General features: G+C 38.8%; 1 protein-coding gene across 1 annotated transcript in view; it reads left to right on the forward strand.

Moving 5' to 3' along the window:
• The first annotated feature begins 342 nt into the window (after window positions 1-342).
• sema4c (sema domain, immunoglobulin domain (Ig), transmembrane domain (TM) and short cytoplasmic domain, (semaphorin) 4C) overlaps window positions 343-17,108 on the forward strand; it is a 92,083-nt gene continuing 75,317 nt past the window's right edge. The window contains 1 exon segment of the mRNA XM_052101376.1: window positions 343-784. The gene's annotated coding sequence lies outside the window, so the exon portion shown is untranslated.

Genomic DNA, 17,108 nt, shown 5'->3' on the forward strand with positions numbered 1-17,108 from the left:
TTACACTATATGCAGTTTATTTGTTGCCGCTGTTTGTAACTGCACATTTATATTGTTTCCTATGTAATTATTTACATTTACATATAATATACATTATGTAATGTGGATACTGTAATGTAAAGTGTTACCAAAATATGAATACTATGATGTAGTACAATATTAAAACAAGCACTTGAGACAATAACACATAATCTACTTCCATCTGAATGAATGATGATATTCTATTCTCCTCGTTCCTGGTACAGGACAGGGGAGGTTTGGGCGGAGACCTGTTTGTACTGCTTTTGTAAGCCACCGGTCCGCCTCATCGCTTACCGATACCCATCAGGAGGCAGTATATCCTCCAATGCAGTATATGTGTGTGGCGTATACTGGAGCTGTGCTTCCTTTACGCTAGAGCCACCTTTGTGTCTAGCTGATGAATCAGAGGGGTTTACTTTAACAAGGGCGGCGGGTTCGAGTTGATGAAACGGAGAGGAACCGCTTTGAAGAAGTGGATCGGGACTGGTATAATGCACCCTCCCTCTTAAGAACTACTACAAAGGGAGTGAACGGAGAGAGTTCCGCTGCGTAAACCGACACCGACCATCGTATCGCTCGCTCTTCCAGCCGTCAAAGAAAAAAGCATGGGTGAAAACAAAGAGAACTGAGAGTCTTTCTTTGAGACATTTTGGGATTTCTTGTTCACGTTTCGAAATGATGCCGTTATAAGACGACGCGCTGTGTTTTCATGCGTTTTGGACGCGCTGACAGCCCGTGTGTGTTACGCACTGACTCACCAAAGGTAAGTTCGCCGCCTCCAATATAAATACAGCTACATTTTTTCAACGTTCTATTATCGCAACATTCCGTTACATTTTAAATGGACGTCACAATGCCATGGAACGAATGTTGTGTTTTTAAATATGCTGTTTGTTGTGAAAGCGAGGGGAGAGGAAATGATATTTGATACCATCATTATTACTAAGTCAGTCGGCGGAGCTCCAACTGTTGCCTTGAACTGTTAAAGTTTATAACGCAAACTGAAGAAGATTCCATCAATTCAGATTTCTTCCCAGAGGCAGCTTGTTTCATTTTAGAGAAGATAAGTAGCTAAAAAAAAAACGCAATGCGGTTTAAATAACACGGATCTCTGTTCTCTGTTCTCAGCTCACCGTGCAAAAAAATAAATAAATGATAATAATAATAATCCTTCAGCGCCGATTTCTATTGTTTTCCTTCATAAACATGCGCTAGACACACGTCTTTGACTTTTGCGCCGCGTCTCGCGCAGAACAGCGCTTTTAAACGCCTTGTCAAGTTAGAAAGTTGTGCTCGGTCTAGCTTGTTTAGACGCAATGACGTGTTTGTTGTGAACGGACCCTTAACGCGTTTAAATCTGTAGCCTATATATCGGGATTGAATGCTTGAATAAACTCGTGTTTATTTTGTGTGATGTTGAGCTCTTATGTATTTTAAGCACTGTCAGCACTTTTTTCGTAGTGTGACATTTTCACTCCTGCCACGTGAACAGCGCATTAAAAGCTCTCCGTTCTGACCCAAACGTTCAATGCAACATGTTTACCATTATTTAATGACACCAACAGTAAAAGAGAAACACATTCTCTGAATTTTATGTGCAAAAAGTGATGTTTGAAATCACAAAATAATGCTTTGTCAGCTTTTTATCTTTATTATTATTTTTTTTATTTATTATTTTTTTATTTATTGGTTTTGGCTTTCTGTGACAACTTGCCTGGAATGAAATAAATGTGGACTGCATACGGGAGATTACAGTAATTACGGCGTGACCGAACAATCAGAGAATGGACACTGGTGTTTTCATAAGCTGACTGCTCACTCAGGCGAAGAAATGGTTAACATACGGGGTTTTAAGGGGTATGTGTGTTGGTTTTGCTACACTATTAGGGGCAACATTTCTGAAACATTCTCATATATACCAAAGCTATAGTTCACCCCAAAATTATAATTTCTGTCATCATTTACTCACCCCTCATATCGTTCCAAACAGTGTGACATTCTTTCCTCTGTGGAACACAAAAGAAGATGTTAGAAAGAATGACAGCCTCAGTCACCATTCACTTTCATTCTATCTTATTTTCTGAGGCTGCTATTCTTTCTAACATTTCCGTTTGCGTTCTACAGAATAAAGAAAGTCACATAGATCTGGAACTATATGAGGATGAGTAAATAATTACAGAATGTTCATTGTAGATTGCACTATCCCTTTAAATTTGACTTGTGAAGTTCGTATATGGGTCAAATAATGTGTTGATTTTAATTCAAATCTATTTATGCCAAAATGATTATGCATTGTTTAGGGTGTAGTAATTATAATGACCTTAAATTGAGCAAAGCTGATTTTACTGGGTGTGTGTGTGTGTGATATCACACAATAGAATGTTGAGGTGTGCACAGTCTATCGTGGTATCCAAGAACAATCGATTGTCCATTATAACAGTGATTCATACAGTTTCTTTTAGCGTGGAAGAGACTGGAAGCCTCAAACAATGCTCTTTATTATTGTGACGTGGACGTCATTCGCTCTCGTCATTGTCTGTTAATGAAAAGTGGAGGGCGAGCAGAGTTGTAACTGCATAATTGAGCTCCATTCATGTTTGTTTCCTACCAGCCTTGGACAGTGTTCCAGCATTAAATGCAATTGGCAGCAAATAGCTTGCTGGAAGCCCACATACTGTCACCCCTTCAGCCCAGATGTTCCTCAAAACCTTTGAGAGTCAAATTGAGTTCCTGGAGAGAAGATCTTCTTATTGTTGTGTCACAATGGGCTAGCATCCTTCAAAAGCCAAATAGTACCTAATACTGAAACAGTCAAATACCCACATTCCCATAAAGGGTTTTTCATTTTAGTACATTGAAAGAATGGATTCAATAGGACATAATTGGAATTCAGACCAAGTGCCCAATGTGTAATCTAGAATACTAAACGTTCAATACCAGATCCTAAAATCTAGACTTTGATGTCAGATGCTTCAAAGAGAGGTCTGTGTAGCTAAAACTGTACTTCATGTGGTAACATCTTAATTACCTGGTTTTATTCAGTTCAAATAAATTATTTAACATTGCTAAATAAACCTGGCTACATTGGATTACACTAACAAAAATCATTTTTAAGGGTAAGATCGGGTAAAAATAGCTCTTTACACATGCATGTTCACTTTTTACAGTGCGTTTATTCAGAATCAAAGGGATAGTTTATCCAAAAAAGAAAATCTGCGCCTGCCGTTGACTGTAAAAAAGAGTATTACAAAGCAGTCATAGTGCGTATGCATTGAATTGAATGCACTCAAAAGAGTATATCTTAAAAGGCAAGGCATTTGACCAGGCACAATCCAATCCAGAATATAAATAAAGTCATATGGTTTTGAAATAACCAGTGTTGGTTGTAATCCAATTACAAAATACTTAGTTATTGTACTATAATTAATTTTGGGTCAAAAAAGTAGTGTAATGCATTACATATTAAATTCTTGTAATCAGAAATAGTTATTTATATTGGATTACTATTTTTAAGTAACTTACTCAATTATGACTGCATTTTCATTTTGGGGTGAACTATCCCTTTAAGAGCAACCCTTGAGATTATATAACTGTCTGACGAAGATCAGAACCTTTTTAATAAACTAACCATAAAGACGACTTTAGTAGATTGTTGATAAGTCCAGTGCCAAGAATAAACCATACATATCTGCTGGAGTATCATTACACACGTCACAATTCATTGATCGAGTGCATCTCAAATGCAGTATAATGTCAACAACATTTGGATTGCACTTACTTGCATAGATTTTACAAGCCTCTTTTCTAAGTTTTGAGGACTAGAACACTCACTATCTACCCCTGGAGGAACCCATATCACATGAATGAATTATTGGATTACATCCCTGACATCACGAAGCAAATGTTCTGGCCTTGGGTCTTGTTATGATCAGCATCTTGTAATTTTTTGCATGGATTTGTTGCCCATGGTCAAACAATTAACACACAGCTGACCAACTTGGCGTGTCCCTGAACCGCTTCTACTCGAATTAATGGAAATCAATTGGCAGCCGCGATACTTGAAATTTGGCTGACGATTAATTGTCAAACAAATAACTGCGATTATGACAACGATTAATTGTTATATAAATTGTCATATTTTTAAGGTGTGCTTTTTTCTGCATGTGTGCTTATGTGTCATTTTTACATATTTAACTTCAAATCTATTAATCAAATAAAATAGGAATAAACTATGATTTCCTTTAAGGCTTTAAAAACTTATGAATGACATGAAAAATTATGTTTTAAATATACAAATATTTCTAAATATTTAAGATGTATTTTTTTTGGTCAATTTTACATTTACACATATTTTTTGAACTCATATATTTTATAATTTTTTAAAATAAATAAATATATGTTTTACATGTATTTTATTATATTTATATTATATTTTTATTATATTATGCAATAATAAAAAAATAATAATAATTCTCTGATTAAACCCACAAGCCCTTATCTGTCATGAAGCCAAACCTTTGAGATTTTATTTCATCTTTTCATCACTCCACAGAAATAGAGTAAGCGTGCATCTCCTCTTTGTCACTGAGTGTCATTAACACAGCGTGTATGAACCAGGAACATTTGCTATTTCACGATAATTTAAATTGAAACCGGAGCGATTTGCATTCATTATCAACACGGGAGTTCACATAGGATAGGAGCTGGTTGATGTCCGGCGTGCGGCTCAGTGACTCTCGGACTCTTGAGTTCAACTGAATGACACACAAACGTACCGTTCATGGCATTTATACAGAATATTCGCTTAAAATTCCCTTATTTGTGCATTAAAATGTGATTAAAATTTGAATGCCCAATAATGCGGCTGTCTCAAATAACTGCGATAAGATCAAATAACCACAATCAGACGGTTATTTAATAATGACGACTGGCCTACGTAACACCTTCCACATCCTCTGACTTATTGTGTGTTCTCTATTCAAGCCATACAAGGGTTATTTGTCCTCTCTCTGATGGGAGTTGATGTGTTTTGTTGCCATGCGTATTGACAGTGACCCCTTTAACTAGAACCCTCATTATTTTCTATTAGTGTGCACTCCTATTTGCCATTTCCTCTCTGCCTCTAGTTAGTCTCTCCATTTCCCTGCTTCCACCTGTATTTGTAATGAGCCGAATGGTGTTCCAGGAGTGTAGGGTCTCAAGAGAGATGTATAAAAGTAAAGAGAGTTCACATGGTCAGGCCGAGCCCATGGTCTGAAGTGGACACAGGCGGATGGCTCATCTGGTGAGATGGCTGAGTGAAAACAGCAGGGGTTCAGAGATGGACATGGGTGATGTTTAGATAAGTGGATGGGGAAGAGAGCTTTAAGGGCAGCACTGCAAATATAGGGTATATGTGTGTGTGGAAGGCATCTTGTGTGCATTGAAGCTAAGGGTACTACTTTTTTCCACCATCCCCCAGTGTGTTTACACATGCTGAAACGATGTGATGCAGTGTGTGTGTGTTGGTCCATGTGTGTGCGCAGCTGTGGGCCAGAGGTGGAGAAACACATCCACACAGAACTGTGAAAGTGAGACATGCTTGACTGTTGCTGATTCACACAAACATGCACAAATTATGTTCCCATAGCAGAAATATTTAAAGCGTATACAATGGACCTCATCTAACAGAACTCAATATGGCCAGATAGCCATTGTGAGACAGTTTGGGGCCAGTTGACCAAACTGTCACTTCCCCTATCAGGTCAGTGTTTTTCGGTGCAAATTTTGTATATTACAAACTTCATTTGGTTTTCTTCTATGCTATTAACATTGTTGTGAATTCTGATGTAGCTAAGCTAACCTACTGTAGATGAGGTGTTTGTTGAAATGGCAAGAATGATTTTTGAAAGTTTTGAACAAGTCAAAACATCCGTTAGAACAAGTCGATAATGCAAAAAATGTATACTGTACATATATAAAACAAACTGGGGCTTTTTGGGGCCTGGGTAGCTCAGCGAGTATTGAAGCTGACTACCACCCCTTGAGTCACGAGTTCAAATCCAGGGTGTGCTGAGTTACTCCAGCCAGGTCTCTGAAGCAACCAAATTGACCTGGTTGTTAGGGAGGATAGAGTCACATGGGGTAACCTCCTCGTTGTGCGATTAGTGGCACGTGGTAAGTTGTGCGTGGATCGCAGAGAGTAGCATGAGCCTCCACATGCTGGGAGTCTCCGTGGAGTCATGCAAAACGAGCCACGTGATAAAATGCTTGGCAACTGCAGAAGCGGATGCAACTTAGACTGGTCCTCCGCCACCCAGATTTTAGTTACATTATAGGGTCTTTCCATGTCATATATACAACCCCAATTCCAAAAAAGGACTGTATTAAAAATGCTAATAAAAACAAAAAGTATGTGTAAATTATTTTCACCCTTAGTTATATTGAAAGCACAACTAAACATTTAGTGATATTTACCTTGTGAATTTCATTGTTTATTGTTTTTTTTTGTACAGTAATTTAAAATCAGATGATTGCTACACACTCCAAAAAAGTTGAGACAGGGGCAATTTAAGACTAATAACAATTTAAGGTGATGTGAAACAGGAGATGTTAAACAGGTGAGGCAATTGTGTCATAGTATATAAGGAGCCTCCAAAAACAGCCTAGTCCTTCAAGAGCAAGGATCATTTGAGACTTGTCAATTTGCCAAAAGATGCTTCAGAAAATAGATGTTCCCCAAAGATAAATTGGAAGGATTTGGGGTATTTTACCCTCTACAGTGCACAATGTAGTTCAAAGATTCAAGGAATCTGGTCCAATCTCAATGCGTAAAGGACAAGACGAAAACCACTTCTGAATGCACGTGAACTCTGATCCCTCAGACGTCACTGTCTTAAAAAACATCATTCATCTGTAATGGATATCATGAACATGGGCTTCAATTATTTTAGTAAACCTTTGTTACTCAACACCATTCGAAAAATTGTGTTGAGTAACACTCAACACCATTGATTCACCATTTGAAAAACACAGCCGCCGTGTTCTCTGGGCCAAAGAAGAAAAGAACCATCCAAGCTGTTATCAGCATCAGGTTCAAAAGCGAGTGTCTGTATGGGTCAGAGGTGTGTCAGTGCCCATGGCATGGGTAACTCGCACATCTGTGAGGGCACCATTAATGCAGACAAATCTATACTCATTTTGGAGCAACATATACTGCCATCCAGCACCGTCTGCTATCCAGCAGTAATGTCCCGGAATGTTCAGCAGGACAACATCAAACCACATACTGCCTGGATTTCAAGTACATGGCTGTGTAAGCAGAGAGTGCGGGTGTTAGATTGGCCTCCTGACCATCTCCAATTGAGAATGTGTGATGCATTATGAAGCGCACAATACGGCAATGAAGACCCTGTACAATTGTGCAGCTGAAGACCTACATAATGGATGAATGGAGGAAACTTCCACTTTCTAACTTGTGTCTTCAGTGCCTAAATGCTAAATAAGTGTTATTAGAAGAAATGGGGATGTTTCACAGTGGTAAACACTTGACTGTCTCAACTTTTTTGTTTTTGGAGGGTGTTGCAATCATCTGATTTGAAATGACAAAAAATGTACATTAAAAAAAATTAAATTCACAAGGTAAAGCATCACATAATGTGTAGTTGTTGTGCTTTCAATATAGCAAAGGGTGAATATCAATTATAAATCACTCCTTTTTGTTTTTATTGTCATTTTGCTGACTGTCCCAAATTATTTGGAATTGGGGTTGATATATATATATATATATATATGCATTCTAAAGTTGGAGTGTCTATAAGCATTAGAGGTATATAAATATTCCTTTAGATTCTGGTTCAGAACAAACTTTCCTTTTTGTATATAAATTTTTAAGGTCCTATATGGTTAAATCCCAGAAATATGGAGCTTTCAGTGTGTCTCCAAATGTGAAAATTGTTAAATGTTACCTATTTTCAATGGTCGAAAGCCAAATGTGGGTCATATATTATGAAGCTAGTTTGTCTTGTCCAACAGAAGAAAAGGTCTAAAGTACAAATAATGTTGAAACTAGAAATGTACCTTTGTTTATACACATAAAAACAATCATTTCAAAACTGTAATTTTCAAGAGACAAAAAAATAAAAAATATACTTTGGTTGATTTGGCATGGAATAAACCTACAGCTGTATAATTCCCATATAAATAAATAAATAAAACATTTTAAATACATTTTTTTGCGGTGGGGCCAGTAAAAATATTGACAGGGCAAGTCAAAATCTGAACTAGTGGCCTGACTAGGCCAGCAGCCTTAATGAAATCATCAGCTTGTATTAGATGGCATCGGAAGCAGTCTTTGGTAGCATTCCTTGTCCTTATTCTTCTGTTTTTTGGGGCTCCTCCACCTTGGGGCTCATTCTGCTGGTCATGAGATGGATTCATCGGACCAGTTTTTCACATGGAGCGGTGCTTCTTTTACGAGCTGCATATGGATGGCCACGTAGAGGGGAAAGGTGAAGAGCGTAAGCCTTCTTGTTCTCTAGCAAATGACCAGTATCGACCATCTGCTATTTTAGTGTTCTTCCCTGCAGGGCCGTGTACTGATTTTTTCAAGCTGTGCATTTGTTGTTTATGTATGAGAGCATCACATGACTGCACCAATGTTCAAATGGATGTCTTTTTCTTCAGTTGATCTTTATGATGTCTGTCTTCAGAATTAGGGTCAGATTTTTGTGTTTTATCCATTTGAAGCTTGGCAGCCACTGGTAGGCGCTGAACTACATTAAAAACGGCTGGTCAACAATTTCCTTTTGTGCAAGTGATTTTCTAAATGTCCTTTTGAAAATGTTGTTTAGAGAAACATTGTTTAGAAGAGCAATCACGTGCTTTTGCTTTGAACAAGTGCAGATTTTCTCCTTTGTTGCTGCTCTTTTCTATCTCTCTTTTCCTTCTTCTCACAAGTTTCTAACAGATGTTTGCGCTTATGCATATCAGGCTTAGGTTGTTTACTTCTCTTACATCTTTTTTGGGTGCTTCATACCCCTCTTTGCCCAGAATTAGTGGGTGATTTTCCCCCTTTTCTTAAACAGGTCTGGAAATTCTATTTGCCTAAGTGTGCTGTTACACATGACTGCTTTGAACAGTGCAATCTCAGCTGTATTGCAGGGTACATTTGGTGCTGATTTTATTTCATGCCATAATGCAGGGGCAGATTTAGGCATGGGTGACATGGGCAGGTGGCAAGATGTGCCCAAACAAAAAAGTGGGTGCCCTTAAATCCATCATCCATCTCATCTACAACCCACCCCTTTGTTAGTGGGGAGGGGGGCTGACGGGGTGCCATACAAGCTAGAACCGCTACTGCCATAATGTGATTTTGCAATGTTTTACATCCATCTGTGCAAATAAGCAGCTGGGGGGTGTTCAATTTACCCCCTTGCTTTCTAAGGCGAGAATTTGAGATTTTAAACAATTCATTTCCATATAACTCATCCTTTACAAATTGTGCTGAATGAATGATACCTCAAATAATGTGGTTTGTTGAGTAGAGGTGTACTATTACTTTTCTAAGCATTTGGATTTTAGATTTTCAGCTGATGGACAATAAAACCGGGGAACAATTCCATAGGCTTACATTAAAGAATGGATCCAAGCCATGCCTTGCCGCCAAAATGTAATAGAGGCTTGCGGGACATCCTAGCATCCAGAGAAACCACAAAGCAAAACATTAAAAATCACTCAGAACACCCTACAGTACATGGCATATTTTGCACAGGCAAGCACATCTCACATTATCTTCAGAAAATGTAACAATAATTTCAATTTGCTATAATTTTACACTTTAACATAATGCTTTCCCATGTGATTTGAAGACTGAACCATTAGTAGCAGGAAACAGCAGTACACATTCATGCACACTTGTATTCACCGACACACACACACACACACACACTGTAAGAAACTGCACACAATAAAAGTGGTTGTGTTTTGCCACAGGGCCAGAAACACAGCCAGGGAAAAAGCTCCACAGCTGGGCTCGGCCCCTTCCCTTGCCATCCTCCTCCCTCGGGAACTCAGTCCACAAAAACCTCCACGCACTTCCCCTCAAAGGCTCGGCCCACACCGAGATCGCTGCCTCCTGGTGTAAGGAGGGTTACTCTACCCATTTCTAGGGCTTTCAGGGAGCTGCCAAAGTCGATCCCCCAGATGTGCAGGACCCACTGGATGAAGTAACAACAGCCAGGTTGTTGGAGCATTAGTCCCTGAAAAAAGAGTGTGTGTGAGAGCTTAGCCCATCACCCTCCCCCATCGTCTGCAGGATGACCTTTAACCCTGGATCGCTACATGATGCACACCTCCTACTGCTCCTCTCACACACACCGCCACACCAGCTCTGTCATCAGAGAGAGATAAGGAGATACTAGTGCAAATGGACACAGCATTGAGAGTAGAGAACTAGAGAGACAAAAAATAGCTAAAAATAAAGAGAGTAGAAAAGGAATAGACATTGAAACCAGGGGGTCAAGATTTGGCTAAGATTTAGCATTATGTGGGGCAAAAAGCATGTTTCTTCATTGATGGGGTTTCAATTGTTACGGAGACCTTTAAAGGACAAGACACTAAAATAGTTTCTTTCGCAAATATTATTAAATACTTGTACCACAATCTATTAACCATGCTGTTACTATAGCAAAACTTTAGTAACCATTTGTTTTTTTTAAAGATTTGTATTACCATATGTGGCAAGGCGGAGGGCGGGGTTGTGATCCTACACACCCGGTCCCGTGTTAGGCTAATTAAGCCTCCAAGAGGGATAAAGGTCGACTGCAAAGGATCGTGCGGGAGAGAGAGATCATTTACGGACATGTCCGTCGTGTGTGTGTTTGTCTCTTTTAAGTTTCTCATTAAAATATTATTTATATCGTCAAGCCGGTTCTCGCCTCCTCCTTCCCATTGAATACTTTACACCATATTTTTGGCTTTCCTGTACTATTACTATGGTTTTAGTACAAACATCATAGTTACAATACAGTTACTGTTGTAAAACCATGAAAAATGTTGTGGTTAGTTGAATTGTTTACTGTACATGCCAAAGTCAAACTATGGCTACTGTAGATTTTCAGTAAAAAAGCTATTGCTAGGGAACCCAAATTAATTACGAGGGAACACCAAACTTAAAGTGAGGGTACGCAACATATTTAGAGGGAACGCAGATACGGGTCAGGAGCTTCAGTTAATGTTCACATCAATCAACAGAATGAGGAAAAATGTGATCTCCGTTATTTTGATCGTGGCATGATTGTTGGTGCCAGACAGGCTGGTTTGAGTATTTCTGTAACTGCTGATCTCTTTGGATTTTAATGCACAACAGTCTCTAGAGTTTGCTCATAATGGTGCCAAAAGCAAAAAACATCCTGTGAGCAGCAATTCTATGGATGGAAATGCCTTGTTGATGAGAGAGGTCAACGGACAACTGCCAGACAGGTTCGAGCTAGAAAAGGTTCGAGAGAAAGTTTATGGTAACTCAGATAACCACTCTTTACAATTCTAGTGAGCAGAATAGCATCTCAAAATGGATGAGCTACAATAGCAGAAGACCACATCGGGCACTTTATTAGGACAATAGTATTCCTAATAAAGTTCTCTGTGAGTGTATTTCTTTTATCGTTTTTATACAGTATGTCACAGTTCAAGATAGTTGCTAGTGATGGGTTTAGGACTGTGCACATTATTGTGGTATCATCAGCCACTCCCCAGTGTCAGGATGTCATTTCCCTGTGGCTCCAGAGTGATCAGTAACATGTTATTTACTGCTCAGTTGATTGGCTTAAAAAACTGTGCCCAGAACTGTTTGACAATAAGCAAAGAAGGCAGCGTGCAGATTGCATACTTATAGGGCTTGATGCACCAGCCAAGCAACTGCCATTGAGATGAATGGGAAAGCTAATGTGTAGCTCTCTCCAGGTATTATAGACACTGTTCATCAGCGATAGATATTACATATAACTTAATTCAATATAAAGTAGAACATAAACAAATATCTGAACAATATAGATGTAAAAATGTGGTAAAGAAAAATGTAGAACTTGTAAATGTATAGAAAATTACATTTAAAAATGTTAAAAAAAAATAAGCAACAGAAAGCAGGTCTGGCACATTTATAAGGGGTTTTATTTCAAGATAATAAGAGAGAAAGGGAGAGAGAGAGGTTGGAGGATAGAGAAGCAAAGCATGGAAGCACCCTTAACTACTGGACCTGAGAAAAAGAGATAACAGCAAAGCAGCAGACGGCAAATACAGCATCCATCTTCACAGTCACTCCCTCTCTTTGTGTTCCCCTCTCAATCTCTTTGAGTCTCCCTCCAGTGAGTCTTTTTTCCCCTCGGTTCTCGTGCCGAGTGCTCCTGTGTGTTTGTAATAGACCCTTTCCACATGCTGCCTGCTCTTTCTCTTTTTTCCTCTGCTCCTCTCTCTCTCTCTCTCGTTCTCTCTCTCTCTCTCTGGCTCTTTCTCTCTCTCTCTCTGGCTCTTTCTCTCTCTCTCATTCACCTCTCCAGCACACATGGAACAGTTTGTCTAAAAGCTTATTTTTTGCGCCTATTAAGCAAAGTTCCTTCTCCAAAAATGGCTGCCAGAGAGAGAAAAACTCTTTTATTATGATTGTGTAGCACCACTGCAAAATAGTCGGTGAGAAAAAGAGTGCGAGAGAGAGAGAGAGAGAGAGAGAGAGAGAGAGAGAGAGAGAAAACCCCCAGTAAGCCGTGGCTCCACGATGCGTGAGAAAATCAATAAAGCATCTCTTTAAAAGAGGCTGACAGATAATGGAGAAAGACCGGTGGGAGAAACAGACTAGGTCACACGGTTACCTTTTTGCCCTTTTGCTCTGTTTTCCCCACATGCTGTGAGGCAAACACACAGGGGGTGCCATAGAGTGTATTGTTTGTGCTCAAAAACCTGCATTTTAAGGCTAGCGTATACTTATGTTTTCGACATGCTGGTACATCTTGTGCATGGTCGAGTGCTCAGTCTTTCGAAGTATACTCTTTTGACCGCAAGCCCCTATGGATGCATTCGGCACATGCACACTATGATGTGCCGACGATGTGAAAAGACGTCAATAAAAACTTGGCTGCGTGTGGACAGTCTCCGCATATTCTGCTGATGATGAAATTTGCCTTAAGGGACGGTCACACTAGACTTTGAGCATGCAAAATTATTTTAGACACCGCAACGCCCAGGATATGATGTCATACGCAAAGGGTTTTAACAAATAATAAATCATAAATAGCAAATAGTATTATATTCAGAATGTTGAGTATAATCTTCTATTGGTCACATGTCTTCTCTTCATACAAATTTGCAGGAGTTCAACAAACTTAAACATTTGTACCAGTCTCCTGCATTCGGATGCGTTTGAATGGGAGTGACTGGAGCACCAAGTTTAGTGCATGCGGAAAACATAAGTATACTTTGGTGTTTATATGCTAACCATTCGCAGTTCAGTTTAACTAGCCACTATTTGTGCTGTTGTATTTAAATGAAGTAGTTGTCATTCTTTTCAGTGCAAACATTGAACGTTTGTGTACATTTCTGATGTCGAAGAACATTATAACTGGACAAATATCCAAAAGAGCAGTGTAGTCAGGCGAACTTAAAGCATTTTAAAGAGCCGATTCTGGTACCTGGTTCGCAGTGGTGTAGCTAGGGTTATCAATTGTATATTTAGACAGAAATTAAGACGTCCAATCAACACTGCGTGCGAACGATGCAACGCATCAAAACTATTACGATTATTATCAACAATGGATGCTTGCAGTGTAGATCACTTTATCCTTGTTTATTATAATGTGAGCAATGTAGCTTTGTTGCATCGCAATGCTCAATGCTTGCTTTTTGGAAATTTGAGCGCTCTAGTTTTGTTGTGTCATACTGTGCCGCCCGCTTGCAGTGTAGACACATTGAAAGAGTGTGATACATCAACACAGCATGGGTTTACCTCTCCATCTCTCTCCCTCCACATCCAGCCCTATGATGCTATTATGAATGTGTGCTGATTAAATTCACACTGCCCCCCTCTCTCACAGAGTGCTATTATTTCATTAATAACACAAGCTTACCATTAAAACACAAGCTTACCATTAAACTGTGTGTGTATGTGTGTTTGTGTGTATGGGGGGGGGGAGTGTGGGGGGACTTTTTTACGAGGACTTTTAAGTTTCTTTTACTTGTTACTCTCTGGTATTATGCTATAAATGTGGTTTAATGGTTATGAGGAAATTTCTAGTGTCCCCATAATTCAAATCGCTTAAAAAAAACTCAAAAGTTTTTTTGAAAATGTGAGTGTTAGGTTTAGGGGTAGGGGATAGAATCTATCGTTCGTGCAGTATTAAAATCATTATGTCTATAGAGAGTCCTCATATGGATAGCCACACCAACATGGTTTCACCAGACTCACGCTTGGGGAGTTGAAAAATATCTCTCACATATCCACTATCATGTTTATGCAATTATAACAGATGCTATACCCCCTAAATGTCACCCTAGAACTTAAACAAGTATGATGAATAAAAATAGTCCATGACAGAAATTGTGCAACTTTTTCCATCAGAGTGTTTTTCCATCAGAGTGTTAAAGATGGTTTTCTAGCACAACCCGTATGCAAATTATTTGTTTGAAGAGCAGTGAACAGCATGGCATTTCTGTTGATTCTTTCCCAGTTGTGTGATCCTGAATAAAATGGGAAAAACACAGTTTTAACAAGACCATGTTCTCCAAATGTGTAAAAGCTTCATGAACACTCAGTTTTCATTGATCGTGTGAGTTGTAATACCTTCTCCTGATTGGTCAACTTCAGGTAGATCGCCAAATCAGCAAATTCAAGCTGACAGCTCACAAAGACAGTTTTAAATATTATCGGTAGGCCACGAGCTGCTTGTAAGCCATTGGGCTCTGCTCGCAATTCCTCTCCCATGATGCGAGCCTCAACCACGCGAGCACCAACGATTTCCACGTGATCACTCCAGACTGGAAAAAATTGGTCGGGAGCTCACACGACAGCCAAAATTGCACCGTGTACGCCCTCCTTTACAGACTGAATCTCATAACTGACATGGTTGTGATCATTGTGTGACGCTGTGTGTGCACTTGTATTGTTGTGGTGGTGGGGTTCTCCTCCCAGCATTAACAAAGCAATATTGTGTGCGTGGTTATTGTCACGGGTTAATCTGTGCTCAGGGCTGTCATGGGTGAGCTGCAGAGCTTTACTCCATTAGTTTGTACTTGGAAACACAGGTATCACTTACACATAAGTGCTGGATAACTGCAGCAGGCTGGCGTATATTATTGTATATCATATAGGATGTTTATTGATTGAACGTACCATGTTTCCTGGGGTAATAATGGAATGTGGGTTGTGTTGTTGTAGAAGTTATTTTAAGGGATGCACAATTCATCAGTGATATTAGGGCTTAGTTATTCATCTTTTCATTCGATGCATGATTTTACTTGACATGTGTGTAGAGGCCAATAAAATGGCATTGGCCAATAAAATGGCATCGGCCAATAACTGTGCCAGCATGGCTGATAAACTGAAGTGTTTGGTCTCCCTTATGTTATTTCTTAACAACTTGAAAATGGATAATGCACATTTATTTCAGAAAAAAAATTTGCTATAGCCTATATCTCAAATTATGGGGATTATATTGGCAATCGGTCGCCCTAATTTTGAACTATCAGTATTAGCATCTGCCGTCGAAAATCCCATTTTAGTCGGTATTAAAAAAATTATGCAAAACAGTAAAGATTTATAGTAAAGGCAATCATATCAAGAATGGTTATAGGAAGACATGGGCTTGTTGTCAAACTTTTTACTCCATTGAATATTTATCAGGTAGGTTTATTTTTGAAAGCAAAATACCTTTCTGCATAGCCAAATACCTTAAAGGAATATTGCGGGTTCAATGCAAGTTAAGCATAATGTTGATTAGCACAAAAAGGTATTTTGACTTGTTCTTCTTTGTCTTCTCAAAAAGCAAATATCAAGGTTACAGTGAGGCACTTACAATGAAAGTCAATGGGGCCAAATTTTGGAGGGTATAAAGGCAGAAATGTGAATATTCCAGTTTCAATAAAAGTTAAGCTCAGTTCATATATATTGCCACACAAATTTATTTTGACTTGCCCCTCCTTTTCTTAAAAAAAAGCAGAAATCGAGTTTATATTGAGGCACTTACAATGGAAGCGAATGGGGGCCAACTTGCCCCAAGTGCCATCAACCCACTAACACCATCAACAACACTCAAAATCTTTTTCAATCCAAGCCTGCTTTTCAGCTAAATGTAAACAGCAACAATTATGAAGAACAAAATGATCCATGAAACATAAATGGAAAAGTTAAAGTACAAAAAATATAAAAAGATAGACAACAATTATTGTTATTGATAAATGTTATTAATTTTAACATTTAAAACACATGACAACCTGCTCCAATACAAATGTGACAGCATGCCCTGACCTGACTTACCTTGGAAAAATACCTTGGTCCTAAGAACAGATTTAAACCTTTTGGTAACAATCAGCCTTCTTAATATATGTATTTGCTTGTTTCCCCAAGAGCTGTAACAAACACATGATGATAGTGAAAATTAACATTCAAGGGTTGAATTTTAATTAATTGTTGTAATTCAAGTTTTGATCTTGGTGATTAAAACAACATACAACACCTCTGCTAGAAAAACAAATGTTTGCATTGTCTTTTGACTACATATCTTAGCGTTACTGAGATATAGCTCTTGTGACAACTTCCCTGTGTGACACACACACACACACACACACACATACATATATATATATATATATATATATATATATACTGTACATTCAATTCCTGGCCAAAAAATTTTGAATACTCTAATATTTAGTTGAACCGCCTTTAGCTTTGATTGGGGCACGCCTTCATTGTGGCATTGTTTCGACAACCTTATGCAATGACAAAACATTTATTTCCATCCAGAGTTTCATTAATTTTGGGCCGAGATCTTGTATTGATGACGGGAGAGTTGAACCACTCCATATATTCTTCTCCAGCACATCCCAAAGACTTTCAACGGGGT

Source organism: Xyrauchen texanus, chromosome 3 (assembly GCF_025860055.1).
Source record: "Xyrauchen texanus isolate HMW12.3.18 chromosome 3, RBS_HiC_50CHRs, whole genome shotgun sequence".
Classification (NCBI taxonomy): Eukaryota; Metazoa; Chordata; class Actinopteri; order Cypriniformes; family Catostomidae; genus Xyrauchen; species Xyrauchen texanus.